The following is a 19,437-nucleotide window of genomic DNA, read 5'->3' as shown; positions in this document are numbered from 1 at the left end:
CTTCCTGTCTTGCTATATGGTTGCGAGACATGGACGCTATCCAGTGACCTGAAACAAAGACTGGACTCCTTTGGTACTGTGTCTCTCTGGAAAATCCATGGGTACCGTTGGTTTGACTTTGTGTCGAATGAGCGGTTGTTCATGGAGTCCCGAATGAGGCACATTACCTGCATTGTGAGGGAGCATCAGTTACGGCACTTTGGCCATGTGGCGCGTTTCCCTGAGGGTGACCCAGCTCGAAAGATCCTCATTGTTAGGGACCCGAGTGGCTGGACCAGACCAAGGGGTCGTCCACGTAACACCTGGCAGCGGCAGATAAAGGGTCATTTCCGAACGGTGGGACTGGACTGCATGTCTGCCTAGGGGGTTGCAAACCGGAATCCCAAGTTGTTTTGTTGTGTAGTGGGTGTGGCAACGCACTGTACCAGTGCATGCTCCCCAACTTGACTTGACTTATTTAATATATGCTGAGAAGCAAGTGTAGCAGCCACACTTTAGAATGGAAGTCTCCAAACCCAAAGTTATACAGAGAATGACAAACATATTAATTCAGATAAAACACGTAATAGTGGAAGAGACAGTGCTTAAAATGTATGACTTGAGTCGGTAAGGGCAGGCGTCTTTCTGACTTACCTCTGTCACCTTTGGAATTAAGTAAAGTCCCCAATTTTACATGCACCTGGAAATAGAGGACTAAAGAAAATGAGAACTACTCCAAAACCATTTCCCCCATTTGCAACTTACACAGCATTCTAGAACTGAGATGATATTTGCATATAATTAAATAAATTATTAAAAGATCTGAAGTGCATGATTTTTTTTGTATGTTTTCTGTGTACTCATATAATGAAGGGTCTTAAAACAGACACTGTTAAAGTTACCTTGTTCAAACATGTACTTAAAATGAGCTGACCTTGGTGTTTTTTCTCGAAGGGGAAGGGTGTTATGAATTTGGGATAGAAATAAACACAGTACTTTTCATTCATGCCTCAATTCTAAGGTTTATTTATATACCTTGTCCATCCAGGATAGTCTCCAGTCTGCTGCAACCCTTAGTTTTGATCTTATGCATGAATTGATTGATGGGCAAAACACAGAGGAGGAATTAATGACCTTTATACTAAAATACCTCACTTCTGTCTTTCTGTTCAATGCAGAAAAAATAAAAGGTCATTGGTTTGTGGTGTGACCAATCTTACGTTTTACAAACTCTAAAAAGGCAAAAAGACAGTATGTAAATTTTTAAAAAGTTTAATTGAACCCTGTTTCATTTTCATACATGCTTTTAGTGATGGATTTTTGATACACATTAAACACATATTTTAAACTCATTAAATAATGAAGTCACAATATACTACAAGATGCATCCAGCAGGGAAAGAAAAAAATCAATGCAAATTTTAAAAGGCATAAAATGCATATCTGAGACCTAAAAATTTTAGCAATGAAAGGGATACAAACTAAGACAACATCATATGGTGTTAAAGAGCCCTGATAGGTTCAACTTAATTAAACACATATTTTAAACTCATTAAATAATGAAGTCACAATATACTACAAGATGCATCCAGCAGGGAAAGAAAAAAATCAATGCAAATTTTAAAAGGCATAAAATGCATATCTGAGACCTAAAAATTTTAGCAATGAAAGGGATACAAACTAAGACAACATCATATGGTGTTAAAGAGCCCTGATAGGTTCAACTTAATCTTTAAAATTAAGCTGCTTGCAAAGGATATACGTACATTGAGCTCACAAGTATTTGCTTTACCCCTTCACTCTACTGCAAAAATATCAGAAGAGCTGTTAATCCTTCCTGTGGCCCACATTTACTTTTCAAGAGGGAAATGGACACCATGATATCCTCACACTTACCATGTTACATAACCTCACCCATTATATGATTTCATGACATTGTAGTGTTTTGGATTGGATCCTAAGAAAAAAAGAGGATTACTGATCCAAAAAAAATACAAAAACGTATAAATAAATAAATGACAAGATACTTAAAATTAATGTAAGAAATTGTAAAAAAAATTGTAATTGGCTGGCTTATGTAACAGCTGGAGAGCTATGGATAAAGATGTTAGGTGATACACATAGGCACAGGCAAGGACTGACTCACTCTTGTTATGCTGGGTTGTATACCTTGTGTATTTTAAATCATCATTTGACTCATTTTATTTTCATTTTCATTTTATTAGTGTCTTGTAGTCAGTTCAGTTATAATTTTCTTTCTGCAAACTAAAAACTTTCACTGGTACCTATCAGGAATCCTATTTTAAAAATAGTTTTATTTTATGATTGGTATAAGGGAAAGGATGAGTCAGCCAATTTCCCATCATTAGACTGTGGTGGGATTATGGAAAACTACACGTTTGACAGTTTTATTATTAGGTTTTCTCCAAATGTCACAGAGTAAATAATTCCATGACAATCTAGGAAAGGGACACTGTTGGGGTTTATCTTTATCTCATAAAACATGTTGGAAATTCAGAGAATGAAAAGGTTGTCCGGTTAGACTTGATTACAAAGACTGAGTTCTTATTGATCATTTATATAGAGAGTTTAATGGTTCAACCCATTATTTATTAATAGTAGCTTTGAGAGCAGGATCAGAACAGACTGATCTTCACTGGGCCAGCAACTGTAGGAGATAAGTCAGATATGCTGAAGGTCTGAGCAATATTTAAGTTGATTAGCTACATAATACGAAAACATGTTGCATTTTTTGATGACTATTACTACAAAAGTGCAAGTATTGAGGAGATCCTACATCTCCAGTAAGTCACATCTGCCATAGAGGTATTTTGTTCCTGGTAATGGTGGAGTCTCAATAAAAGTGTCTCATCTGGTTTGGGATTAAGTATTTTTTTAATTTGTTGGCTGTGATACAAGGAAGCAGGAATCAAGTAATGCCCATGAGTTGTAGGAAAATGGACATTGTGTAGTTATTGAAAAAAAGGATGGTCACAAGAGATTAAATTAAACTTTCAATAGTATGTTTCATGTTCCATTCGTTGACACCATAAACTGGTCTTGCATTTTTTTAAATGTTAGGTGCCTTTAAATGTAAACCTATGGCACAACTGGGCAATTCTGATCTACAATCTGATCCAATGTGCTCCTACCTACAAGCTTATTATGAGATGGCTAATATATGTCTGTCTTGTAGCAAATGAACCAAGAAAAGAGCCTGCTTGGCTTCTAAATCAAAGTTTCACAGTACCCAGTAAATCAGTTTCAGGTAATATTTTATTGACATGTCATCCTCATTGCAACTGAAAATTCTAAGGATAAGGTCATGGTAAGTCTTACTTGTTGTTTAGGACCAATGGGGCTGGCCAGAAACAAAGGAATGGGGAAGGTGCACTTTTACAACCAACTTAGCGGTTTATTTTACAATAATAATTTATTGACAAAATCCGGTTAACATTTCTCTAGAGAGAAAATAGCTTTGAAAACAATGCTAGCTCATAAACCATAGAATGAACAGGAATATTAGTGCCTACCTTTGCAAAATGTTTAAGGATGTTCAGTTCTAGGACTCTAAGGAGAGGCTGAGCTGTGATCAGACAAAATATCCATTTTTGGTAATGAACACTGGCACACTTAGCATAAAGAGCATCAACAGTATTTGTAATATCTACCACAATGGCTTTGAGCATACCACATTCACATATACAAACATGTGAGGCTTCTCAGTGCAGGTTCCTCCTATCTAGAAATTTCCAACCCCACCAAGATAAATTTAATCTACTAGCTAACCCGCGGTGTAGCATACCCCGCATAATTATTTATTGATGGGTGAACACTTCCAGAACGACACAGTTGTCCAAATGGGGTGGGTTTGAGGATATGACTGTGAGTGAATGAAAAGATGGAACTCTGGAGAGAGCAACATACAATTGTCCGTGACTGAAAACTGGGTTTGGCAGATACAGGCATATCGTTTTGAAAGTTTGTCCCTGTGCCTTATTAATTGTCATTGCAAAGGCCAATCTAACAGGAAATTGTCTGCGTGTAAAAGTAAAAGGCAAATTTGAATCTGATGGAGTCAGGGATATCCGGGGAATAAGGATAGTTTGTGAGGTAGGAGCTGCGATAGTTTTACACTCCAGTACATTGCGGTGAATGCTGGTAACAGTCCGTCTAGAGCCATCACAGAGACTTCTTGCTGGCATGAGGTTCCTGAGAAGCATGATGACTGAACCTATTTTAATTTTGAGTTTATGCGGAGGCATGCCAGTGGGAGTAAGACTGTTAAGAAATTCTTCGGGGAATGAAACTTGATCTGCGGGATCGTCTGTGACAATGGAGGCAATGCTGGTGAAAGTTACTTCGTTGGTAGGGATAAGTATCAGTACTTGTTCATTAAGGTGTAGCGAGTCTTCGTTGGTGACGCTTAATATAGCTCGCGTACTGAGTTGTTCCGGAGTCACAGTTGAGAAACACTTTTTTAATGAGTTTTAAGCACAGGAAAAAAATGAACATTTGAAACATCCGTAATGTAATAAACCACCAAGAAAAGTAACATTGCAACAATGCACGCTACAAACCGATCGCTGTAAACAGAAGTGAAAACAAAATCAAGCCCGGTGCATTCTTTAACTGCCTTCTCTGCCTTATGCGTCCAGCCCCCTCTCTCTCTCGCGGGTGTGTCTCTCTCTCTCGCGCGCCTGTGTGTGTGTGTCTCTCTCTCTCGCGCCTGTGTGTGTGTGTCTCTCTCTCTCGCGTGCCTGTGCGTGTGTCTCTCTCACGCACCTGTATGTGTGTGTCTCTCTCGCGCGCCTGTGTGTGTCGCTCTCTTTCTCTCTCTCTGGCTCGCTCGCTCGCTGCACAGGGAGAGACCGAACACGTGCGGAAATCATCGGCACGCATGGCTGCTTATTGAATTATTGTTGGTGGGCGGGGGCTCTGTGAGTTGCCGGCTATGGCGCTGTCTTGCGTGCATGACGACTGAACCTATTTTAATTTTGAGTTTATGCGGAGGCATGCCAGTGGGAGTAAGACTGTTAAGAAATTCTTCGGGGAATGAAACTTGATCTGCAGGATCATCTGTGATGATGGAGGCAGTGCTGGTGAAAGTTACTTCGTCGGTAGGGATAAGTTTCAGTACTTATTCATTACGGTGTAGCGAGTCTTCGTTGGTGAAGCTTAATATAGCTCGCGTACTGAGTTGTTCCGGAGTCACAGTTGAGAAGTCGATGTCGCCATATAGTTGTTGAACGGGATCAGAAATAAAAGGAAAACAATGGGAAGGTAATGGACGTGGGAGGAGTGTTAGAGTTGGTGGGCGGGGCTCTGTCGTGCGTGCCATGGTCGGCTGCTTAGTGAATTGTTGGTGGGTGGGGCTCTGTCTTGCGTGTGTCTTGCTTGCCATGTCTTGCATGTGTCTTGCTTGCCATGGACTTAGTGAATTATATATATAGACTAGCAAAATACCCGCGCTTCGCAGCGGAGAAGTAGTGTGTTAAAGAGGTTATGAAAAAAAAAGGAAACATTTTAAAAATAACGTAACATGATTGTCAATGTAATTGTGTTGTCATTGTTATAACTGTTGCTGTCTTTTATATATATATATATATATATATATATATATATATATATATATATATATATTATATATATAATATACACACACACATAAACATTTATATACATATACATATATATACATATCTACATATACACATCTACATATATATACACACATACATAAACACACACATAAGACTTACTGACTGAAACGGGCTTTCATTGACAATCATGTTACGTTATTTTTAAAATGTTTCCTTTTTTTTTCATAACCTCTTTAACACACTACTTCTCCGCTGCGAAGCGCGGGTATTTTGCTAGTATATATATATATATATATATATATATACATATACACACATACATGCAGTTTTAATAACACAGAAATCAATATAAACATTAACATCATTATCATATGAGAATATGAAGTAATATATAAGAAGCACTTTTCATATAAATATAAATTATTAAACAGTAAAATCTTCTTCTGTAATTTGGTACCGTGGCAATTTGTGTGTCTGTCCAGGATTTTAAATGACCTGTAGCTCGCAAACCGTTTCACCTATACACTTGAAATGTGGTACACATATAGTACGTCACGTCTACTATCCGCTTTATGGGTGATGATTGTTTTACTCTTTTTATCTTTATTTTATTTTATTGTAGAATCAACTCCTATCTGCGCACAGCAGGGCAGCCGTGGGCGGATGCATATGATGTATTCACTCCATGTAATCGTGCATTGCGCTGTCAGTGGTATTTTCATAAAAGAATTTGAACAACATATAAGAAGCGTATAAATTATTAAACAGTAAAACATTAACATTTAAGAAGTAAAGTTACATTAAGTACTACTGCAGTGCCTTCGGGTATACCTCATTTTTTGTTTGCCCATTACATGCTTAAATGTATACATTTTTTGGTGCACCTACCTGAGAACACGCGACATATAACCGAGCGTGGGAGAAGCATGGATTTTAAACACGCGTTGAGTTGATCTGCTGGTCTCCCTCGTGGAATAACTGCTAATGTTTGACTAAAATCTACAGCGAGTAAAACGACATTACCTCCTATTTTTTTTTTTACGATCTCTGAGATCTTGCTTTTTTCGGTTCAAGGCTTCATAAGCTCTTTTATGTTGTATGGTGTACTTATCCCAAACCATCATCTTTGAATGTTGCAAGACTTTCGCCTTGTATGTAGATCGGGGTAATTACATTCATTGCATTCCTAGTCTGAATCACAATCTGATTGTATGGGTGGTTACCTGGCACTGTAGGGTTGCCACCCGTCCTTTAAAATACGGAATCGTGCCGCGTTTGAGAATGAAATTGCGCGTCCCGTTTTGAATCAATACTGAACGGGATTTATCCCGTATTTTTTTTATCATTTTTTTTTTAAAGCAGCGTCTCATGCAAATCATCCCACACGCATTTTATGAAGATGCCTCCTTTCCTACTTTTGATTGGGTAATACTTGATGTCATCGTTAGTTTGATTGGTGTTTTTAACTGTCCAGTGAGGAGGGCGTGTCTTTTAAGTACAGTCTGCAAAGTGTTGGCACTGAGATGTGGCGTCAGCGCCATAGTTGAAGCCCCTAACGTTGCGGTCAGCAAGTCGGCTAACATCCGCCATGTGCCGTCTTTCAGTTGCGAGAAGCAGATCATAGAATGGTTGAAACTGTTGCCCCTAACGTTGCGCCACGGCGTGTGGTTCGTTTATACCTCGTGTCTTCTCATTAAAGTTTTATCTCGCGAATATGTTATTGCAATCCGCAACGGGAGTGTTTCTATAAACTTAATTTAAACTTACGTTTTACACCGTGCTTTGTTTCCCTTATGAACATGCTTGTATGCTTAACTCGCTCCGTTCTCAATTGTTTAATTAATTTTTTGCTCTTCGCTGTTTGCGGCTGTTCCTCCATTTCCCCCTACTTCGTTCTTTTATCTCGCGAATATGTTATTGCAATCCTTAACGGGAGCGTTTCAATAAACTGATTGAAAATAGTTTTGCATTTACCTTTTTAGTAAAAGGCGAGCTTTTAAGCCTGAGAAATCACCCCGTAAATGCACACATTTAATTGCACATGTGTTAATATGTATGGTTACACAGTATTAAAAGACAGTGAACAACGTCAGTTACCTTTGTTCCCGCGTTTGATAAAAGGTGAGCTTTTAAGCCTGAGAAATCACCCCGTAAATGCACACGTTTAATTGCACATGTGTTAATATGTATGCTTACACAGTATTAAAAGACAGTCAAAAATTAACGTCATTTACCTTCGTTCCCGCGTGTGACTCGTGCTGTAAATCTCTTCCTTGTTTTTAGTTCATGTGATTACGTAGGAGGCGTGATGACGCGATACGTGACTCCGCCTCCTCCATTACAGTGTATGGACAAAAAATATGTTCCAGTTATGACCATTACGCTTTGAATTTCGAAATGAAACCTGCCTAACTTTTGTAAGTAAGCTGTAAGGAATGAGCCTGCCAAATTTCAGCCTTCCACCTACACGGGAAGTTGGAGAATTAGTGATGAGTGAGTCAGTCAGTCAGTGAGTCAGTCAGTCAGTGAGGGCTTTGCCTTTTATTATTATAGATAAGCTATAAAAAGGCTAACGTTGAGCAGTGTAAAATAAAATAAAAAATGGCATGCTTGATAATCCATGGCTTATTTTACAACAGCTTGCATTAGAGATCCTCTCTTTCCCTTTCCCACCATATCATCTTTCACTGAGTTTTTATTTCAATGAGCCATGTAATCATCAATGGTCAGGCATTTTTATATCATTTGAATTCAATTTTTGTTATTTTCTAATCTTTAACACATTTCAATGATATTTGTACCATGCCAGACTACTCTTGACAACTGCAGTGAGGTGAGGGTGGAATGCTGCAAACTTAAAGAAAAAAAATATATTGACTGAGGATGCAGAAGGCAGAAGCAATCAGCACGTTATAACCCATTGCTTTTTGTACTTAGGGTTGCAGAATTTGCTTATCTCTTGTAATTTTAATCTCTCTAGCATTTTCCTTTTTTTTTTTTTTTTTAATAAAGAAGTCAGTCTACTTAATATCATAGACTCCACTATAAACACTGCTGTTGCTTTCACATACAACTGCGTATTAGTGGAAAAAATCACTAAGGTTGGTTTTCCTCATACATATCCACACTGAATATCTGACTCTTGTCTCAACTGTCATAAATGCATTTATTGATTTGTCTGTGATACACATTAGTCAGCTGCTTAACAAATTTTTTAGTTTGTTGTTTCATCTACCTTTGAAGTATGAAGTATGCTCCATTACCTATCCTACCTATCTATTCCCACATTTTATAGTATGTGCCCTTTTGTCTGAATTTCAGTTTAATACTCTTAATTTTTACAATATTCACTCTGACAAAACATTGAAAATCTTACTATATTATGATTGCTTGATCTCGACAGTTTAATGATCTTAATATTCAGAAGTTGATTTTGATTATTACAGAGACCACTAGCAGCTTGTTCTCTTCCTGTTGTTAAATCTGCTTTAGTGTCTGGATAATACATTTTTCTATGAATTTGTAATATTTCCTTCTCCCTAACCATCATCATATTTACATGTTTTTTTATTTTTTTATTTTACCCCATTCCCTACCCTCATTATAAATTAGGACTTTTAGGTGCTGCAGATATCAGGTTTGCAGTGACCGCAGAGTCCAGTTTAAGACACCTACCTGACATTTGCAAAATTATGTTGTATGGCATGCTTTAGCTGCTGTGTTTTTTTCTAATCTCCTACAGCTGTTATTAGGACATTAGAAAATTAGAACAATTTAGAGGAGAACAGGCCATCCAGCCCAACAAACCTTGCCAGTCCTGTCCAATTAATTTTTCTAAAATAATATCAAGTCTAGTTCTGAAAGTCCCTAAAGTCCTACTGTCTACCACACTACTGTGTAACTTATTGCATGTGTCTATAGTTCTCTGTGTAAAGATAAACTTCCTTATGTTTGTGTGAAATTTACCCTTAACAATTTTCCAACTGTGCCCCCATTAGTTCAACTGTTCTTGATGAACTAATTTTAAAATAACAGTCTCAATTCACTGTACTAATTCCCTTCATAATTTTAAACATTTCAATCATGTCTCCTCTTAATCTTCTTTTCCTTAAACTGAAAAGGCTTACCTCTTTTAATCTTTCCTCATAATGCATTCCCTGGAATCAGCCTAGTTGCTCTTCTCTGGACTTTTTCCAGTTCTTCTATGTCCTTTTTGTAGCCTAGAGACCAAAACTGTACACAGCACTACCGATGGGGCCTCACAAGTACATTAATAATATTGAGCATAACCTCCTTGGCCTTGTACTCAACATGTTGTAATATGTAACCTAACATCCTGTTAGCCTTCTTAATGGCTTCTTAACACTGTATGGCAGTTGATAATGTCAAGTCACCTAAGAGTTGTAAATCCTTCTCTTATGGTGCACTTTTGATTTTCAGACCTCCCATGGTGTATTCAAACCTAACATTTTTACTTCCTATGTGTAATACTTTACATTTACTTAAATTACATTTCTTCTGCCATAAATCTGTCTCAAGCCTGTATGCTGTCCCAAGTCCCTCTGTAATGATTCAGTAGGTTCCCAATTATCTTCCAATTAGGGGTGGGCAATATAGCCTCAAAATTATATCACCATCTTTCAAGGAAATTTGTGATAATGATATTTATGACGATATAGAAAAAAAATACTGAACAATGTATTATCAGTGAGTGCAGCTTAAAGACAGAGCCTTTTATTAGTACAAACAAAATGAAGGGTTTTTTCCGGCCTTCTTTTCCAATGAGGTGCTATCATAGATGACAGACTACCAAATTCGATGTGTGAATCTGCTGCCATAAGATGCCAACATTATAGTGCAATAGTAGTGATACAGCATTGTATGCAGTGTGGCATACAGTACCATAAGTCAAATGTAAGCACAAAAATAACTTAGGTAGAGTTTTCCCTGGGAATATTAAGTGTAACATAACTGCTTAACACTTTAGTTTAGCAATTATAATAACTAAATTAACTTAACCTTGTAACTCTTCAGGAGCCTGCATAATATTCTCACCTAATAAAATTGACCTCAAATTTTAAGAACACATGTAAACAAACAGCAGCAATCCAAACAAACCTTCAGTGAAAATGTAAACACTCACTGCTTATAAAAATTTAGTAAAATTCTCTTAAAACTTAAATAGCAGATGGTTTTCTGGATTATCATCAAATGAAGTAGAATATCGGTGGTGAAACTGTTGCCTCTAATTTCTTGTGTGAACTTAAAACAGCTACACCATGAAATGAGGCAAGTTAGAATGTCAGTATTAGAACTGTACAAGTAAACACTTTAAGAGTTAACTATAGCCATCCTTATTGTCAAAATTTCACAATAAAATAATTTACAATCTTATAGGCTTCAGTACCTCTCATTAATAAACCTTTTGGGCCCACACGCACACACAGGTGATAAATAAAAAATGGTGCATCCAATAAATGTAAAATAATGCGTAGCGGCACAAAAATGAAACTACCTGTGTGAGCCAAGTTTTGTTTAACATTTTTTATGTTATGTTAATTTGAAGATATGTTAAATTTATTTGATAGATCACGATTAGTTCATACAGTAAGAGTAGGGATAGATAATGATTCAGTTTTAATGGGGTACTGTTTCTTTAAGAAGGGGTACTGGGTTTCAGGGGTTATTGAGAACTAAGAAATATTAAGTCTTAAGTTTAATTTTATAACTGTGGAAATATATAACATGGAAAATAAACATTGTTTCAAGGAAACCCAGGGCTTTCTCTTTCGTGACTCAAAGAGCGTTGTCTCATTTCTGTTTCTCTCTCTCTTTCTTTTTATTGTTTTTGTTTCATTGCGATCGTAATCTAATCCAGACGGGAACTCACCAGCACGCTAAAACCTCTTGCCATCATTCGTAGCTGCTACATTACCAAGTATGATGCTAGCGGTCACGCTTGTACTTTATCATTAAACTTCTTCCTTTCAATGTTTTTGTGTTCTGAGTATTTTTCTCTCTCTCATTTCTCATTTCAAAGCAAAAAGGGCTAGGAGTCAGGGAGCAAACACCCCTCTCCCCCACAAAATACACACCGTCTTTGTCTCCTGGCCTTTTTCAAGTCTTCCCCATTTGCTGCTTTTGGCCAATCTGATTGCATGAACAGGATAGATAGATAGATAGATAGATAGATAGATAGATAGATAGATAGATAGATAGATAGATAGATAGATAGATAGATAGATAGATAGAGTGCAAGTTAAAAAATGCAAGGTGGAGAGTGTGAGGCAGGTATAACAGTAATAACATTGTATAATGTTACCGTTTACACCACCCAAGCCCCCCCAAACCCCCGAACTGAAGAGTCGCAAACTTTGGGGGAGGAAAGATTTCCTTATTCTGTCAGTGGAGCAGGACAGTGACTGCAGCCCGTTGCTCCACCACAGATGTCAAACTGTCCAGCTCCGTGCTCAACATGTTAAACATGCACTTCTCAAACAGCAATTAAAAAAAAAATTTTTCTTTTTCTTTTTACAGTTTATTAAAATTAAGCTACATTTTATTGTGGCAGGCTTCATACGTCATAGGCAAAGATGTCTTTGAAAAATAATTTTTTCTTTCTGGGATGTTGTATCCTGGGTGGAGCTTTTTAACCAGTTGCTTAAAACCCTCCTTTTCCGCCATTTAGATTTGCATATCTTTGGCCAAGCAATATGTAACTCCATCCATCCATTTTCCAACCCACTGAATCCGAACACAGGGTCACGGGGGTCTGCTGGAGCCAATCCCAGCCAACACAGGGCACAAGGCAGGAACCAATCCCGGGCAGGGTGCCAACCCACCGCAGCAATATGTAACTGCATCAGTAATTTTCATTCACTATTTGCTCTTCGTGTCATATGGAGTGCAATCAGTGAGTGCTTGGTTGAGTCATTTGTTCACTTTTTGACTGCGCATCACCAGCTGCTAGTATCTTCTCCCGTGCCTTCATAGCCTGGTTGTACTAGACATTGTGTTTTTGCTTCAAGTGGTGAACCAAGTTCATTGTGTTTCCACTTTTAGTGGAAACAATTTTCTTGCATATTTTGCAAAGTATTGTGCTTTGTTGGATGTCTGACGTCTTGTAGCCAAATCACTTCCATACTATTGAAGTAGCTCCCTTTTTAGGTGCTAAATCTTCATCAGAGGCTCACACATTGCTCTCTCTCTTAGACATGTTTGGGCTTGTGGCATTGTTGTGTGCGCTAGGGAATGTATATCTTTGATATCGTGAGATGACAATTTTTTATCATGTCAAAATGTACAGTATACCGGGGCTATCGTGGACGATATGATATAGCACAGCACTAATTCCAATCCATCTGGCTTGGTATCATCTGCAAACTTAACCAGCTTGTTACTTGCTATATATTTCCATCCAAATCATTTATATATATTAAAAATAGCACCAGCCCTAGAACTGACCCTTGTGGAACACCGCTCTTAACATCAGCCAATTCTGACCCAACCTCCCATGTGGTACCTTATCAAATGCTTTTTAAGAGTCAAGATAAATAATCAGCAGCATACTAATGTTCCCACTCATTCTACAGGACATATCTTGGACTTGATTTGCTTTTTCTGGAGTTACCCCGCTTGATTGTACTGCAGATGAACTCCCCATAACTGATCATTTTCTTATTTCATTCAATGTTAAACTTGCACTTTCCAATACTAAGTTTTCCCGTCTCATGTCTTTCTGTAATATTAAGAATATTAACTTAGACTCTCTTTCCTCTAGTATTGATTCCCTTATGGACATTCATAATTTATCCACTCCTGATGAACTGGTCTCACACTATAACACTGGACCTTCTCTGCTCCCTGGTTCATGCCTGGACTTCAGCTTTTGAAAGCCAAAGGCCGGCAACCTGAACGGTTGTGTAAAGAAACTGGACTCTTTGTTCACAAAGAGATGTACAAAAACCATATACTTTATTACAAGGACTGTATTGCCCAAACTAAATCTAACTATTATACTCACATTATTTCTTCCAATGAAGGAAACACCAAGTCATTGTTTTCACTACTTAATAATATCACACAACCCCTGGATTCTTTACCTTTTCACCCTTACTCAACTGATTTTTGCAATTCCCTTATGTTCTTTTTTAATGAAAAAATCCAGAAGATACACCAGTCGTTCGTTACGGATTCCTCCAGTACTTCATTTGAATTTCACCCACCAACTCACTCATTTTCCTCTTTTCAGCTTCCTACTCTCTCAGAAACCTCAGATCTTGTCTGAAAGTCTAAGCCACCTGTCAACTGGACACCCTCCCTACAGTTCTGGTCAAAGCCTGCCTCCCCTCTCGGGTCCCTCTTATTTCTGCTATAATCCACTCTTCTTTCACTACTGGTACTGTTTCTTCATCTTCTAAAACTGCTGCAATAACCCAAATACTGAAAAACCTGGTGCCAATCCGGCTAATTTCAGTAATTTTCATCCTATTTCTAATCTACCTTTCATTTCCAAAATTCTTGAAAAAATAGTGGGCATTCAACTTCATTCTCATTTATCTCAAAATAATCTGTATGAACAGTTCCAGTCCGGTTTTCGTCCCCTCCATAGTACAGAAACAACTCTTATCAAAATTACTAACAACCTCCTTATGGCAGCTGATTCTGGTTTAATTACTATTCTCATCCTTCTTTATCTGAGTGCAGCCTTTGACACTATTTGTCACACTACTCTTCTCAATAGATTATCTTTGATTGGCATTACCCATACTCCACTAGATTGGTTCAGATCCTACCTCTCAGGCCGCACTCAGTTTGTTCAGCTTAAAACTTTCACATCCCAACTTCAGGTGTGCCCCAGGGCTCTGTCCTGGAGCCCCTCCTTTTCATCATTTACCTCCTTCCCCTTGGAAATATCTTTCGTAAATATAACATTAGCTTCCACTGCTATGCTGATGACACCCAGCTCTATCTCACTAACAAACCTACTGTTTCCTTTCCACCCTCCTTGCTTATTGATTGCATAGCAGAAATCAAATCCTGGTTTTCTTCATATTTTCTTAAATTAAATAGTGACAAAACAAGGTTCTCCTCATTGGTACAAAATCAACATTATCCAAAACTGATCATTTTTCCTTTGTTATTGATAATTTCTCTGTCTCCCCTTCCCCACAGGTTAAGAGTCTGGGTGTCATCCTTGACAGTACTTTATCTTTTCAGTCCCACAACAATAATATCTCCCAGTCTGCATATTTCCACCTGCGTAACATTAATCGTATTCGCCCCTCCCTCACTCCCCACACCACTATTATCCTTGTTCATAGCCTTGTCACTTCTTGTCTGGATTATTGCAATTCCCTTTTCTTTGGTCTTTCTCGCAAATCTCTTTATAAGCTTCAGCTGGTCCAGAATTCAACTTCCTGCATCATTACTAGAACCCCCTCTATTCACCATATCACTCCCGTTTTACAGCAGCTTCACTGGCTTCCAGTTAAGTTCCACATTCAATTCAAAATTCTTCTGTTAACTTTTAAGGCTATCCACAACCTTGCCCTTCCATATCTTTCTGACCTCCTCCATGTTGCCATTCCCTCCCATACCCTTAGATCCTCTTCCTCCATCCACTTGACTGTCCCCTTCGTCCGTTTTACCACTATGGGGACTTTTCACTTTTCAAATCTAAACTTAAAACTCATTTGTTTATGACTGCTTTTTGTCTTTGATTACAATTGCTCTGTCTGATTTTAATTTTTGTATTTTAGTTTTGTTTATAATGTGTGTTTTATCTATTATTCGGTGTCCTTGAGTGTTTAGAAAGGCACTTACAAATAAATAAAATGTATAATTATTATTATTATTATATATGTTCCACTTTGATCATATCCTTTTGTCGTTTCCTCATAGAGTTCCAGCATGTTGGTAAATCATAACCTCCCTCTTCTTAAACCCATGCTGACTGTTCAGTAAAACTCCTATTCTTGGCATGTGTTGCTCATTATTCTCCTTACTAATTCATTCCTTTAATTTACCTCTGATCCACATTAAGCTTACTGGCCTATAATTTCTTGTATAATTGTGGTCACCCTTTTTACATAACAGGATTAATATTTACCATTTTGCAGTCCTTTGGAATTTCCCCAGTGCACATTGACTTCCTAAAAATATATGTCAAGAGTTTATATATGTATTCGCTAACTTCTTTAAGAAATTGAGGATAAATATTGTCTGGTCCTGGTGATTTGTTTGATTTCAGCCTATTTAATCTGAGCAGTACTTCTCCTTAACAACTTCCAAATCACTCAGTACCTCTTTAGTAGTCAATTTTACCACTGGGAGCTTATCTACTTCTTCACATTTGAAGACCTCAGAAAAATGAAAATTTAAAGCATCTACTATTTCACTGTCTATATATTTTAATTTCCCTGTACTATTCCTTATGCACTATACTGCCTCCTTGACTGTTGTTTTACTACTAAAATATTGAAAGAATCTCTTGGGGTCATTTTCCTCCCTATCTGCTATATTCCTCTCTTAACTGCCTTTTTGCCTCCTTAATATCCCTCTTAAGTGTTGCCCTCATGCTCTCAAATGCCCTACAATTCACATCGAAATTATTAATCTTGTACACCTTATACAGCTGTTTTTTCAGCTCTTTATTAACCCACTGCAGAGTTGTTTTTTTATTTCATACTTAGTCCAAATTTAGATATGTACCTGTCCTGCATTATACATAAAATTTTTTTTAAATTGTTCCACAGCTCCTTAACTGTATTCACACTTAGAAGCTTATCCCAGTCTATCTTATTTCGATTGCATCTGATCAAAATTTGACCTTCCAAAGTTAAACTTAACAGCTTTATCCTTTGTGTCTACACTCTTCCAAAACACTGAGAACTGTATTATATTATGGCCACTTAACCCTAGTGGACCAGTCAGCTCTACATCCTCAATCTTGTCCAGATTATTACAAAATACAAAATCTAGAAAGGCATCCCCCAGTGTTGGTGCTTTAACAAACTGTGTTAAAAACAGTCACTGATTACTTCTAAAAACTGCTCTTGTACCCTGCCGTTTGCTAGGTTATTCCAGTTAATATTTGGGTAGATAAAGTCCCCCATAACTATAATACCCCCCTGTAAACTTGCCTTTTTAATATTACTAAAAAGATGTACATTGAAATTACTGTCTGTATTCGTCAGGTTAATACACTCCTATAATAAGACCTCTTTCCCTAATACATTCCAGATGAAACCAGATGTAATCAGTAATGTGAGGCTCATCATCCAATTGAACAGGATTTGCATTTAAATTCTGTTTATCATAAACTGCAACCCCACCTCCTTTTCTGTTGTCTACCCTTCCTAAAAATGTGTATCCCTCTATATTATACTCATCTTTTTTAATTAGCCAGGTTTCTATTATTTCTGTAATATAATTATAATTCCGCTATATACAACTCCAACTCACTTTTATTTTTGATAAAGTTCTAGCATTAAGGCATGTGTTTTAATGTGTTCCTCATTTTACTTTTGCATTTAAACATTAGAATTAGAATTTACAGTGCATCCGGAAAGTATTCACAGCGCATCACTTTTTCCACATTTTGTTATGTTACAGCCTTATTCCAAAATGGATTAAATTCATTTTTGCCCTCAGAATTCTACACACAACACCCCATAATGTCAATGCAAAAAAAGTTTACTTGAGGTTTTTGCAAATTTCTTAAAAATAAAAAAACTGAGAAATCACATGTACATAAATATTCACAGCCTTTGCTCAATACTTTGTCGATGCACCTTTGGCAGCAATTACAGCCTCAAGTCTTTTTGAATATGATGCCACAAGCTTGGCACACCTATCCTTGGCCAGTTTCGCCCATTCCTCTTTGCAGCACCTCTCAAGCTCCATCAGGTTGGATGGGAAGCGTCGGTGCACAGCCATTTTAAGATCTCTCCAGAGATGTTCAATCAAATTCAAGTCTGGGCTCTGGCTGGGCCACTCAAGGACATTCACAGAGTTGTCCTTAAGCCACTCCTTTGATATCTTGGCTGTGTGCTCAGGGTCGTTGTCCTGCTGAAAGATAAACCGTCGCCCCAGTCTGAGGTCAAGAGTGCTCTGGAGCAGGTGTTCATCCAGGATGTCTCTGTACATTGCTGCAGTCATCTTTCCCTTTATCCTGACTAGTCTCCCAGTCCCTGCCGCTGAAAAACATCCCCACAGCATGATGCTGCCACTACCATGCTTCACTGTAGGGATGGTATTGGCCTGGTGATGCGCGGTGCCTGGTTTCCTCCAAACGTGACGCCTGGCATTCACACCAAAGAGTTCAATCTTTGTCTCATCAGACCAGAGAATTTTCTTTCTCATGGTCTGAGAGTCCTTCAGGTGCCTTTTGGCAAACTCCAGGCGGGCTGCCATGTGCCTTTTACAAAGGAGTGGCTTCCGTCTGGCCACTCTACCATACAGGCCTGATTGGTGGATTGCTGCAGAGATGGTTGTCCTTCTTGAAGGTTCTCCTATCTCCACAGAGGACCTCTGGAGCTCTGACAGAGTGACCATCGGGTTCTTGGTCACCTCCCTGACTAAGGCCCTTCTCCCCTGATCGCTCAGTTTAGATGGCCGGCCAGCTCTAGGAAGAGTCCTGGTGGTTTCGAACTTCTTCCACTTACGGATGATGGAGCCCACTGTGCTCATTGGGACCTTGAAAGCAGCATACATTTTTCTGTAACCTTCCCCAGATTTGTGCCTCGAGACAATCCTGTCTCAGAGGTCTACAGACAGTTCCTTTGACTTCATGCTTGGTTTGTGCTCTGACATGAACTGTCAACTGTGGGACCTTATATAGACAGGTGTGTGCCTTTCCAAATCATGTCCAATTAACTGAATTTACCACAGGTGGACTCCAATTAAGCTGCAGAAACATCTCAAGGATGATCAGGGGAAACAGGATGCACCTGAGCTCAATTTTGAGCTTTATGGTAAAGGCTGTGAATACTTATGTACATGTGCTTTCTCAATTTTTTTATTTTTAATAAATTTGCAAAAATCTCAAGTAAACTTTTTTCACATTGTCATTATGGGGTGTTGTGTGTAGAATTCTGAGGAAAAAAATGAATTTAATCCATTTTGGAATAAGGCTGTAATATAACAAAATGTGGAAAAAGTGATGCGCTGTGAATAGTTTCCGGATGCACTGTACATTACTATGCATTTTTATTTTTGTACTATTGTTTGTTCCTTTATGTACAGTTCTAAAACTTACCTGTCCTAAATTTTCTGTCCCCTCATACCCTAGTTTAAACAATTCTCAACTAACCTACTTATGTGCCTCCCTAACACATTAGTGTTCCTCCAGTTTAGATGTAACCCGTCGTGGTGAAACAGGTCCTGTCTGTTCCAAAAGGAGTCCTAATGCCCCATAAACCCATACTGTTTTACCCTACACCAAGATTTGAGCCACGCATTAAACCTTCTAATCTCCTCAGTCTTAACTGGACTGGCACAAGCAGAACTTCACAGAAGAGTACCATGTCAGTTCTGCATCTCAGTCTGACTCTTTAAATTTAGATTGCAGAACTGACAGAATACCCTTATGTAGGTTATTTGTTCCAACATGGACAATGACAACTGGATCCACTCCCATTCCGGCCAAGAGCCTATCAACCCTTTCAGTGAGGTTTGCCACCTATGCACCCAGAAGGCAACCTGCTGTGTGAGCTTCTCTGTCTCTGGAACAAACCTGTGCTTCAATTCTCCTAATGACTGAGTCCCCAGCTATCGCTACCTCTCTATTTCTGGGAATTGTTTTTGTAGTAGCCAGAATCTTCAGAGACAGCATGCAGCTCTATAAGGACCTG

General features: G+C 38.2%; 1 protein-coding gene across 4 annotated transcripts in view; it reads left to right on the top strand.

Annotated features, from left to right (window-relative positions):
• Positions 1-19,437, top strand: part of ptpro (protein tyrosine phosphatase receptor type O) — a 326,955-nt gene that overhangs the window by 168,957 nt on the left and 138,561 nt on the right. The gene's annotated exons all lie outside the window — the stretch shown is intronic.

Source organism: Erpetoichthys calabaricus, chromosome 1, assembly GCF_900747795.2.
Source record: "Erpetoichthys calabaricus chromosome 1, fErpCal1.3, whole genome shotgun sequence".
NCBI classification, from domain to species: Eukaryota; Metazoa; Chordata; class Cladistia; order Polypteriformes; family Polypteridae; genus Erpetoichthys; species Erpetoichthys calabaricus.
The sequence above is the reverse complement of the archived record's forward strand: the minus strand, read 5'-3'. Positions and strand labels throughout refer to the sequence as shown.